Genomic DNA, 11129 nt, shown 5'->3' on the forward strand with positions numbered 1-11129 from the left:
ATACTCAGGAGATATCTTTTACATTTATACCTCTTATACACTCAAAAAAAGGAAATGCCACTGTTGTTCACTATAAAACATAGTATTATGTTTTGATTACTCAAAGACCATGAGTTATTTGCATCAACTTAAGTTAGTTGTATTGTTTGAAAGTAAAAATGTGCAATGTCAGGTTTACTTGGCTATGTTAAGTTTTCCCAACTCAACTCTGTAAAGTAAAAATTACATAAAACGGAAAGCACTTCATTAATAGAGTGGTTTGTCCATTTCAGGACACCGTATTTCCTCTTTAATCTCGCTTGTTCACAATCACATGATTATCCCGCTTGTCAATGCAAATGGAGATACACGGCTCTGCAAAATCCGCTGTCATCCTTTGAGTAAAGGTAAGTAAATATCTCTTTATTACTAATACTTCATATAGCAAATAGTTTTATGTGTTTTGTATGCGTTAAATTGTGGTGGAGGCTGAGGTAAAGGGGGGAACCATGCTAATTCGTTACTCTTACTCTGTTTTGCTAACTCTGCTACCGGATGTAAAAAAACATTGAAAAGTCAACTCACTGAAGCGACTGATTATCAAATACGCATTACTATGTATTTGTGTAGTTTTGTAAAGTTGTGACGATTCTGATAGCAGTATCGTAAACGCCACCAATACAAATTGGCACCCCTAGCTCCATTAGCGCCATTAGCTAACGTTAGCTCTGTTGGCACCGTTAGTGAGTCAGCTTATGGATATGTTGCCTTCAATGTTTTTACTCTAATATCACTTTCTTTTTCCAACAGATATGAATGTGGTCTTGTAAAAACTGTGGGATGACTGCATCGACAAGAATCCATCTACTAAACACTACAGGTTGGCTCATGGCAATTTCAGCAGCAGACGCCCATACCCATGCATTTATTCTGATTGCCCTTGTGTATTTAAAACTTGGAATGCCCTTCATAGTCATTTAAGTATGTCACATACTAACCAAAGTGTTGAAAACTGTGTTACTTCAGCTACATTTAATTGTCAGTTGTGTCCAATCACTTGCATAGCATCAGCTGTCATCATAATGTGGGCTTTTTAATTGGTTAAAAATGTATAAAGTGTGAGAGTTGTTAAGCAAATTAGTTCAAGCATAAATTATTTCAGAAGTTGTGTAGATGGTAGATGTAATTTTCTATTTTAAACCAATTTTGATACACTGAGGGTCAACACATAGGTATTCTACACACTGGGTATTCTAGATTAGAATCACTGAAGATTTGTACTACATTAGGGTTTGGAAATATATCTAGCAATATGAAACAGATGTTATATGTTTTGGAATTTGATATGTAATCTTGTGATATTACTTGTGGAAGACTTTTAAGCTGTATGATAACCTTTTTCTGTACTTCTTTTTTGTCTTTTTTGAAATACTTACCTAGATAAGTGCTGAGTTCACTTGCATTACCACCATCCCACTTATCAGTTTATGGCGCAGCTGGTCCACTACTGACAGATTCTCAGCAAGAAAGGAGGAGCAGTAGGACACAAAATCAAAAACTTTATGGCTGTTATTTGACAAGGTTTGTGTATAATTACTTGCATACTAAAGTTGCTGCAGATAGTTTGCATAATTATTCTGCCACCCCACCATCCACCTTTACACTAAGACAAGTCACATAAGACTGTAGTGGGCTTTCACACTTATCCCTGCCCTTGTTGTTAACTGATAAGTGCACCTGTAGCTAAATGGGATTTTATGAATGAATAAGTGACCTCTGCATTAAAGCTGGCTGGCCAGCAGTTGATATCTGTGTCAGGGATCACTTTTAGGGACTTTTCCATGTTCCTAATGTCAGTGACTTTTTATGCAGTATATTTCCTGTTTCGTTTTGCAGAACGACTACATTGCAACAAGAAGATCTTGTAGCCTCCAAGCACTACCTTCGTATCTCAACGAAGACCCTGAAAAGCTAGTGAAAGAGTACGGAGTAAGTGTCAGTTCTTTTTAAAAGGGACATTTTCATTCATGGTTGTGCTAAATAAGTTCTCATCAAGGTGTCAAATTTTGTAATTCACTCACCAAGATTCAATACCTTTGTGATGGAGAGTTGTTAAGTTTTACCACCACATTCATTTTCATTGGGCCTACAAATATCAGACAATATATGATTTGCTAACTTTGATGAACCTACCCACTACCAGTTATTTTTTTAGAACTTTTTTTCTTTAATAGTGTTTACATTTATCCCCAAAACTTTTTTTTTGTTTATTTGTTTTGTTTAGTTAACTCAGGGGTGTCCAAAGTCAGTCCTCACGTATCCTGCATGTCTTAGTTCTCTCCCTGGTTCAACACACCTGGATCATGGCTCATTAGCAGGTCTCTGCAGAACATTGACGTACTAAGGAAGTAGTTGCAGGGTGTTGAACCAGGGAGACTGAAGACTGACTTCATTTATTATTGGAGTCAGTTATCAAGAAGAATATAAAAATGGTGCAAGCTTCATCTGAATTACACACTTGGACAAATTGTTGGCAATCCTCTATTAGTGAACAAAAGCAGTCATTGAAATAACTTGAAACAGACAAAAGTAATTAAAATTTTTACTGAAAATTAACCAGTGACAGTGCTTTTGAATTGTGGATCATGAAAAACAAACTAGACAAAAATTGTGGTATTTGTAATTTAATGTTTTGATGCTCAACCTTTTGAGGCAGTAACTGCTATCAAACAACTTCTGTGACTGTTGATGAGACTTCTGCACCTGTCCACAGGTATTCTGGACCACTCTTTGTTTGTCAATCTGCTCCAGTTGTCTCAGGTTTGAAGGGTGCCTTCTCCATGTTTCAGCTCCTTCTACAGATGTTCAATAGAATTTAGATCAGGGCTCATAGAAGGCCAGTGCAGAACAGTCCAATGTTTAGCTCTTAGCCATTCTTTGGTGAGTTTAGCTGTGTGTTTTGAGTCATTATCCTGTTGGAAGGCCTGCAACTGAGACCAAGCTTTCTGACACTAGGCATGGGACAACTTTCTCCTTCACTTCCTGTGGTCCATTTTCACTGTGATACACACACACCTCGTCACAAAACAGCACAGTGACGACTTTGCACCCTTTAAATAGCAGACTGACTGGTTACAAGCTTGAAGACACCTGTAATGCTAATTAGAGGACACACCTTAGTTTAACATGTCCCTGTGGTCAAATTAGTTTCAATCTTTTCTAGATGTTCCATTTTTGTCCAGGCCTGTTTCTCCAGTTTGGTTTTTAAATGATTCTGTTGAACCACAAATTAAAAGCAGTGCCTGATTTTAATTGGTTAAATTTCAATAAGTTTTTATTTATTATTACTTTTGTCCATTTTAAATTATTTCAGAGACCATTGTGGATGTTTTGGTCATTAAGGAGGGGTACCAATAATTTTATCCACGTGTGTATATGCTTTCAGTGAGAGAGGTTTTATTAAATTATCTTGTCTATTTTTATCTGTTTTTAGAGTGAGAACCCTGATGAAACCCAGGCAGATTTGGATCAGATGGTCATCGGCACCTATGTGATTAAACACCCAGGTGAAGATGTTGATCAGTCCCCAGAAGATGTTGGCATCATAGTTGAAGGTGTGCAGGTGCTCAATGAACTCAAAGATGTCACCACTTCTTGTGCCTTACTGTTTGGGATCATCTACGACCTGAACCTGAGCATTCTGACCTCAGGTACACTTTTAAATTCATCCAAAAGATCCTGATGGAACTTGATACACACAGACTTTTAAATCCAGGTACTCAAAAATAAACTGCTGGAATAATGCATGAAACCATTATGGGGGCTGTTCAGTGTGCTGAAAAGTTTTTGTTATCCTGTTAACTTGAGCAGTAGTTTGGGTTGTCTGTTAACCTTTTTTTATTTCTTACGTTACTGTTTTACCTTGAAGGTTACAAGTTTCAAATTGAAATCTAAGGTAGTAGTATCAACCTACTGACCTGAGACCATACGACTCTGTTAAGAGTTTACGTTGGGCAGCAGACAAAACATTGTTTTGAGGTTTATTCTTTTTTTTTTTTTTTTTCTCATGTGTCAGATTGTTGTTACAGCACTTTCAGTTGTATTAAGATACCTCATTGTAGCCACTTAGCTGTAATGGGTAAAAAAAATTCTTCTACAAAGACACTTTACCATAGTGTGGATGTTCTGCTGCTATTTGAACTAGTTGAAGCTTGTGTGGAGCTAAGAGCTCTGAAAAGGTTATTGAAAGTTTAAAAAATACTGTGATGCTTAACTTTATAATTGTAATTTTTTTTTTATAAATACAAAGCATTTTTATACTTTATTATTTTGAGTGTTTTTGTAAAACAAGATGATGTTATTCTTAGTATTTAATAAAGTGCTGTTTTGCAAAGTTGTGTTTTTTTCCTCCCTCTGTTAACAGTTCTTTTTCTATTTAACATGATTTTAAGTTGACAAAAGAAACTCATTTAGGATTAACTTAACTATATCAAGTTGCTCTTACTCAGCAATCCTGTATTGCTTTAATGTGTATCCAGTTAATTCTCTGAACTCAACTATGTTACATACATTTAACATAGTTTTCATACATAAAATGAAAGTAACCACATTAAGTTTAAATTACTCAAGTCCCTTTTGTACAGTTTACTTAAGTCTTTTGAGTAAATCATACAGAAACTTGTTACTTAACACCTACTTAAAAAAGTTACGTGGAACCACTTGACACAACATTTTTAAGTAAGTCCATTATATTTTTTTTTTAGTGTAATATGAAGTACTTTTGCTCTGTCATGGTGCTGCTTTTAGGATCTCAATGCTTTCAAGGCCATCATTGGCTCTCATCTGTTTTATGTTTTCACAGTAAAGAATCACAAACTGCTCATTAGTGTCAGACGAAGAGGTGCAGTCAGTCGTTTGTCACCGTGAGGAAACGCAGAGTGACAGGAAACAGTGCGAGCTTTGTCTAAAGCTGCTGACAGATGCCACGTCCCATCCAAGATGAAAGAACCTGATGACTGAAGATAAACTGTAACATCTTAATGTGCGCTTTGTTCAGGGGGAATGTCGTCCAACCATGTTTGCCTCTGTCTCTGAGCTGAAAGCAAGACTCAGAGGTAACAGTGCCAATGATTTATTGGCTGTGGTCATTCTTTCCTTCCTTCTTCCCTTTTATTCAGTTTGATTCGTCCACTGTTGTCACTGAAGTTCTTCTCCCAGCTGGTGAAGTCCATCAAAAACTGGCTGGTTTCAAATCAGAAATGTGACTCGATTATAAAATAACACTTCATATATTCATGTGAAACATGCAGCAGGCAGATCAGAGGGCTCAGCGGGGTGTTTACGGGGACGACACTGGACGATGTGTCTCAGCACGACCTCGGCACTCACCCAGCCCTCCGTGCAAATGGCCTGCACGTCTCAGTGTTAAAAATGGACATTTCAATATGTAGCTGGCATCAGCGCGGACATGTCCACAGACAACTGAGAGTTCATGTGGTTTCAAAGATCTGACAGGATTTTCTTTTCTCTCCTGCAGGCGGAATCCAGATCGTCTCTTTCTTTGCATCACCGTCCAGCACTCACAACAGTTAATGAAATATTAATGTAAATTTAATCTGTTCATTCATGCTCATATGGATCCCAGTTCCTTCCTTTTTCATGAACGTGCAGAGTTCAGTGAAACAGGAATCTGCAAACTTTTGGGATGAACAAAATACATTCCCCCCCACCGCCCCCCAGGTGACTATATCAGACTTTTACACAAATGAATCACTGATTTTTCATTAAAATGGCAGCATAAGCTGACATGATCTTACACTTGTCTTCAACCCAACCACAACACACACACAAGGTTACACAAATTGAGTGGTGCACTACAAACTGAAATGACACCAAAGCGCAATGTGAACTGGTGGATATCTCCAATCTCATTGTACATCCTGTAAAATGACAATAAAGACATTCTATTCTATTCTATTCTATTCTATATGACGTCACTTTTGGAGAGCAGCTCATGGGCCTTTATACTTGCCACTCTCACCCATAAATCATCATTGGTGACGCTCCAACCCTAACTCTAGATTTTAGAAGAAAATTACTTTTTTGGAAAAACATGTGGATAGATTATTTTCCGTTTCCTGATGGTGAAGACTTGGAGAACAATGAAAAAAGACATTCTAATAGTGTAGATTTGCAGTCCTCAGTGACGATACACCTCAGAGGATTAAGACAACCATTCCCAAACATGAGACCAGTGTTGCAAATTTTGACATCTGAGAATCTTCTGCAGCCCATCCAAACCTTTAATCACAGCTTCTTCCTTATGTTTCTGTTGGTTCATTCTTGTATTCTGAAGGTTTGCTGGTCGAGGCTGATTCTCCATTAACAGCTTTACTTCTGGCAGCGAGAGAGCCACACCTTCATTTTATGATTGACAGGTTCAAGAAAAATAATAGGTGTAAATGTGAAATATCAGACCTTAATTTTGTCAGTTCTCTATCCTTTTTGGGAAATTGTGTCCCAAGGGCCACTTGTAGTGCCTTCATGGCCCACCAGAGGGCCACAACCCACATTTTCACCAGTGTTACTGTTCTACTCATGCAGATTGTATTTACACTTCAGAAAGTTGGCATCAGTTCTTGTAGAGTATTTAAATTTCACAGACTGGTATTACCAACAGCCAGAGTCCAGGTAGACTGGAAAAAATGCACATACCTTTTGTTGCAGGAACCAGGAAATTGCTTCCAGGTTGACAGACAAAAAATATTCCCTGCAGAGCTCTGCTGCATAAATCTCCTGCACCAATGCATGGTGGGAGGGTTTCCAACATACCTACCTCATATATTATACTAGCAAAAGTATTCACTCACTGATCCAAATCATTGAATTCAGGTGTTCCAGTCACTTCCATGGTCACAGGTGTATAAACCAAGCACCTAGGCATGCAGACTGCTTCTACGAACATTAGTGAAAGAATGGGTTGCTCTCAGGAGCTCAGTGAATTCCAGCGTGGTACCATGATAGGATGCTATCTGTGCGACAAGTTCAGTCCTGAAATTTCCTCATGGCTAAGTATTCCGCAGTCAGCTGTTAGTGGGATTATAACAAAGTGGAAGTGACTGGGAACGACAGCAGCTCATCCACATAAAATCACAGAGTGGGGTCAGTGGATACTGAGGTTCATAGTGCAGAAAGGTCACCAACTTTATACAGAGTTAATCACTACAGACCTCCAAACTTCATGTGGCCTTCAGATTAGCTCAAGAACAGTGAGTAGAGAGCTTCATGGAATGGGTTTCCATGGCTGAGCAGCTGCATCAAAGCCTTACATCACCAAGCACAATGCCAAAATCAGAGGAGCCAGGTTAGCTGAATGTGAGTTAACAGGATTAATTTAGCTTTATGATCAGCAATAAATCTGAATGATATGACCCATGTTTGTCTGTAGTAGCTGTCAAAGTTTGTCTTTGATGTGCTGATCGTACCCACTGGACAAGTTTACAGAATGTTTATCCTACACCCCAGGTCTAGACAGGTCATGATGGGGGGGGCTGCTCAGGTGTGTGTGTAGGTGAGAGACACTCCCTTTGTCTCCAGCTGTGTGTGTGTGTGTGTGTGTGTGTGTGTGTGTGTGTGTGTGTGTGTGTGTGTGTGTGTGTGTGTGTGAGTGTGTTTCTAAGGGACATTCTTCTGTTCCTTCTCATTTCTACATGTGTGTGTTCTCACTCAGGTGTGTGCATCCAGGTGAGTCCTCCTCGTTGCCCCTGGGCTCTTCCTGTAACAGCGTATGTTTCCACCCCCCCAGGGCCATGGGAGTTTACAGCTTTTAACTGAGGTCATAACAGCTCCCCACTGAAGACAATTAGCTGCTAAACGCCTCCCTGCTCACCATGGTTTGCTTACCTGTCCGCTGCCTGCCGTCCTTACGTTTTGTCCCCATACATGTTTATGTGCTGAACTGACAGGTACATCTGGCAAAAAACAGCAAGAAAAACACATTTGCTGATGCACCGAGACAAAGTCCCTGATACCATAAACAGAATCCAGTTTTTACTTAATCCACCTGTGATTTTTTTTTTTAATTCCCATGCTCTCACTGGTTATTTTTTTCTTTTTAATTACATTTGAATTACCCTCTTCATGACTTTTGGCTCCCACCATGTTTACCAGTGCTCTAACTGAGCTATAAATACCAAAATTTTCTCATATTCTGCCTGAATGTGACTGCTTTGTGAAAATATCAACTCAGTTAATAACTTTTCTGTGAAAATATGCAATAAATAAATATGTTTTGATATCATCTTTGTAAAAAGGTTCAGACACTTTTTAAAGATATTGCGATCATTTTTATGCCTTTAAAAGTTGAGTTAGGTTTAGGGTGTGATCTGATCTCACCAAATTTAATATTAAGTACAACCTGTTAGGGTTAGGGTTCAATGAAGCTGTCATTATTTTTTTTGTAACAAAAACTAAAATGAAATGCAAAAGCAGTGTTTGAAAAACTGAGTCACTCCATGATTCAACAGCATGTAGACCCTCCTTTAGCAGCAATGAGTTGAATTAATCTTTTTTTTAATGTGACCTTTTCGGCCTGTCACATATTTGTGGAGGAATTTTGGGCTACTCATCTTAACAGTGTTGCTTCAGGTCTGCAGCCATTAGTTTATGTGCAGTTTATGTGAAGGTGGGATCTTCAATGTGCAACCACAGCCTTTCAGTCAGGATGAGCTGCGGACTTTGCTTGGACACCTGGCTGTTGCCTACATATAAAGTCCCATGGAAGCAGTAAGGGTGTAGTTAGTTTTCACGCACTGCTTCTACAATGTGTGTGTGGTTTTTTTTTAAATAAATAATGACATGCTGTATTATGGTTTTTATTATATTCTGATATGTAAATCCCTAGAGTTTAAAGAAGGTGTACTTTCTTTTCAATGGGCTGTAGCTCTGTAATGATCCTCACTTTGGGCCCTGTAATAGGTTTCTTTATCCTGATCACCAGGTCAGAGTCAGATGTAAAACAAAAACTGACATTTTTCTTTACAGACTAAATCACAGTCATTTGATTCAGTGATACTTGTGTTATTGAAGCTGTTTGAATATTAAGACTTCTCTAATGTGAAGGGCTTTTAAATGCTCTTGAGTTTGTTGGTTTTATGTAATCTGCTTTCCCAAAATCTTAAATAAATGATGGATGAATTCAGCCATGAGACGAAGCGACCTGATGGACGAGATTACTTCGAAAGATAAAGTGGACCCAACGTAATTAAATTTGAGTGGTTTTCTGCTTCCTGTCGTCCCATCATTCCTCACTTTGAACTGGATCATCTTCGTTGTCTGGCACTCCTTGTTAAGCTCAGCGTTCCATAAATAAAAGATGTTCCCAACTGTCGTCTTCACTTCCTGCCTGCAGCTGTCTGACAGCTCTCCCCACCTTCAGCACTGAACCTGAAGGGGGGTTACAGGTACTTAGGTGATAATATATCGTCCAGGATGCCACAGGTGTCTTCCTAAAGTGGTCTGGATCAGATAAGGACTGACCCCTCCTCCCCTTTCCCACCTCCCACACTTTAAACTTCCCTCCATCATCAGCCAGTCCTTTCTGCCCACTCTGAAAGTCGGAGAGACTCAGGTGGTTTCTCTTTACTAAGTGACCACACTAAACAGCAGAAATGGCACCAAGAGGCCATGAAGAAGAGTTGTGATTACAGCAAAGATATAATATGTTAATGATACAGACTCATTTAATGTGGTCAAACTAGTCTGAACCAAGAGACGTGTCTCTTCAGTTTTGCCCTGTAAACTTTAAGTAACTGACTGCAGTCCCTCTGACAGGTTTCCAAATAACTGCCATCTGATTTATACATGCAGACAGATTTCCAACACGTTGCCATTAATCTGAGTCAGTCTGCACCAATAAGTGCAACTCGTCTACGACACATTTTTGCAATACAGGACTAAGCTCAGCTGTTTGTATTCTGGTTATATTCCTATATAAAAGTGAGGTTGCTGAGCGCCTGCAGTAACTGTGTTACTGTTTGTGGAGGAGTTGGTTTCAGATCTGTGAGGCTGTGGCTGGACTCTGAATGTAAGCAGTTAATGTGAATTTGTGTGTATGTAGATTTGTGATTTCCACAGATTTATCATAGTTTATCACTGTATTATGACAACTAGCATGTAATTTCTAACTTGACCCCATTCAGTTGCAGACTGATCGCAGACAGATTGCAGACTGACCCTGTCTTATTGCTATTTTATTGCCGTCTTGAGGCACTAAATTTGCTTTGAAAATGGTAATCAATGTAGACTTGGTCCCTGTCTTTGAAGCAACCATTTCAAGGGCAACAAGACTGCAAGTTCATTGCTCACAGCTGCAATAATTGTGGTCATGCGGTGGTCTCTAAACACTGTTTTCCTGAGTGTGACTGTAGCATAAGGTTAGGTTGTGGTAGCGTGCCCGCTAACATGGACAAATTGCTAAATATCTCACATAAAAATGCCATCCTGAGTGAATAAAGTCAACTAACAAGTTATGGTTTCCATATATGTGAGTCTGCTGGGGTTTGCTTGGGTCTGAGTAATATGATTTCCATGATCAGATGAAGTGGAGGTCTGTAAGCTAATCCTTGAACTTTTAAAGGTGTTCTACAAACTACAAATAAAATTCACCCCATTTATGTGGTTTTAAATGTTTTCCTTGCTGTGGATAAAATCTTACATTTTAAACCATATTCAGCAAAATAAGGCACTTTGTCTTTGTGGCGTCCATGTTGTTTTCACTTTTTGGCTGAAGCACACAAACGCTGCAGTGTCAGAGGAATGAGATCCAGCTCTGGAAATCATCCAAGATGCACATGAAGGCAGGGCTATTATCAGACATTGTTATTTTGGGAAGTGAAGGACAGTGTGTTCTTTATTTCTGTTCCTTTTATTCTTGTTGCATGGATGATGTGTATGATAAACATGTGGAGTGCAGTGCAGCCCCTGCAGGAAGGAACTGTGAAAATAATGATATATTTAAAACAGACAGGACAAGACTGGTAGTAAATTTAGAGACGGCACTCCTTGAGCTAGCACAGCACGGTGGCATGTTTGCTTTTTTTTCTTGTGAGATGGACGTGTGGAAATTACCTGACATGTGTGAGCGTAGGGTT

The 11129-nt window shown here is 39.0% G+C and overlaps 2 long non-coding RNA genes across 2 annotated transcripts; both read left to right on the plus strand.

Moving 5' to 3' along the window:
• The first annotated feature begins 248 nt into the window (after nt 1-248).
• Nucleotides 249-1473, plus strand: LOC115787418 (uncharacterized). The gene is made up of 3 exons (XR_004020498.1): nt 249-386; nt 790-859; nt 1420-1473. It is a non-coding gene; the product is annotated as an uncharacterized LOC115787418 (long non-coding RNA).
• A 27-nt stretch (nt 1474-1500) lies between these two features.
• On the plus strand, nt 1501-4237 carry LOC115787419 (uncharacterized). Its single transcript, XR_004020499.1, has 3 exons — nt 1501-1560; nt 1876-1968; nt 3473-4237. It is a non-coding gene; the product is annotated as an uncharacterized LOC115787419 (long non-coding RNA).
• Nucleotides 4238-11129: the final 6892 nt, after the last annotated feature.

This window comes from Archocentrus centrarchus, chromosome 10 (assembly GCF_007364275.1).
Source record: "Archocentrus centrarchus isolate MPI-CPG fArcCen1 chromosome 10, fArcCen1, whole genome shotgun sequence".
Classification (NCBI taxonomy): Eukaryota; Metazoa; Chordata; class Actinopteri; order Cichliformes; family Cichlidae; genus Archocentrus; species Archocentrus centrarchus.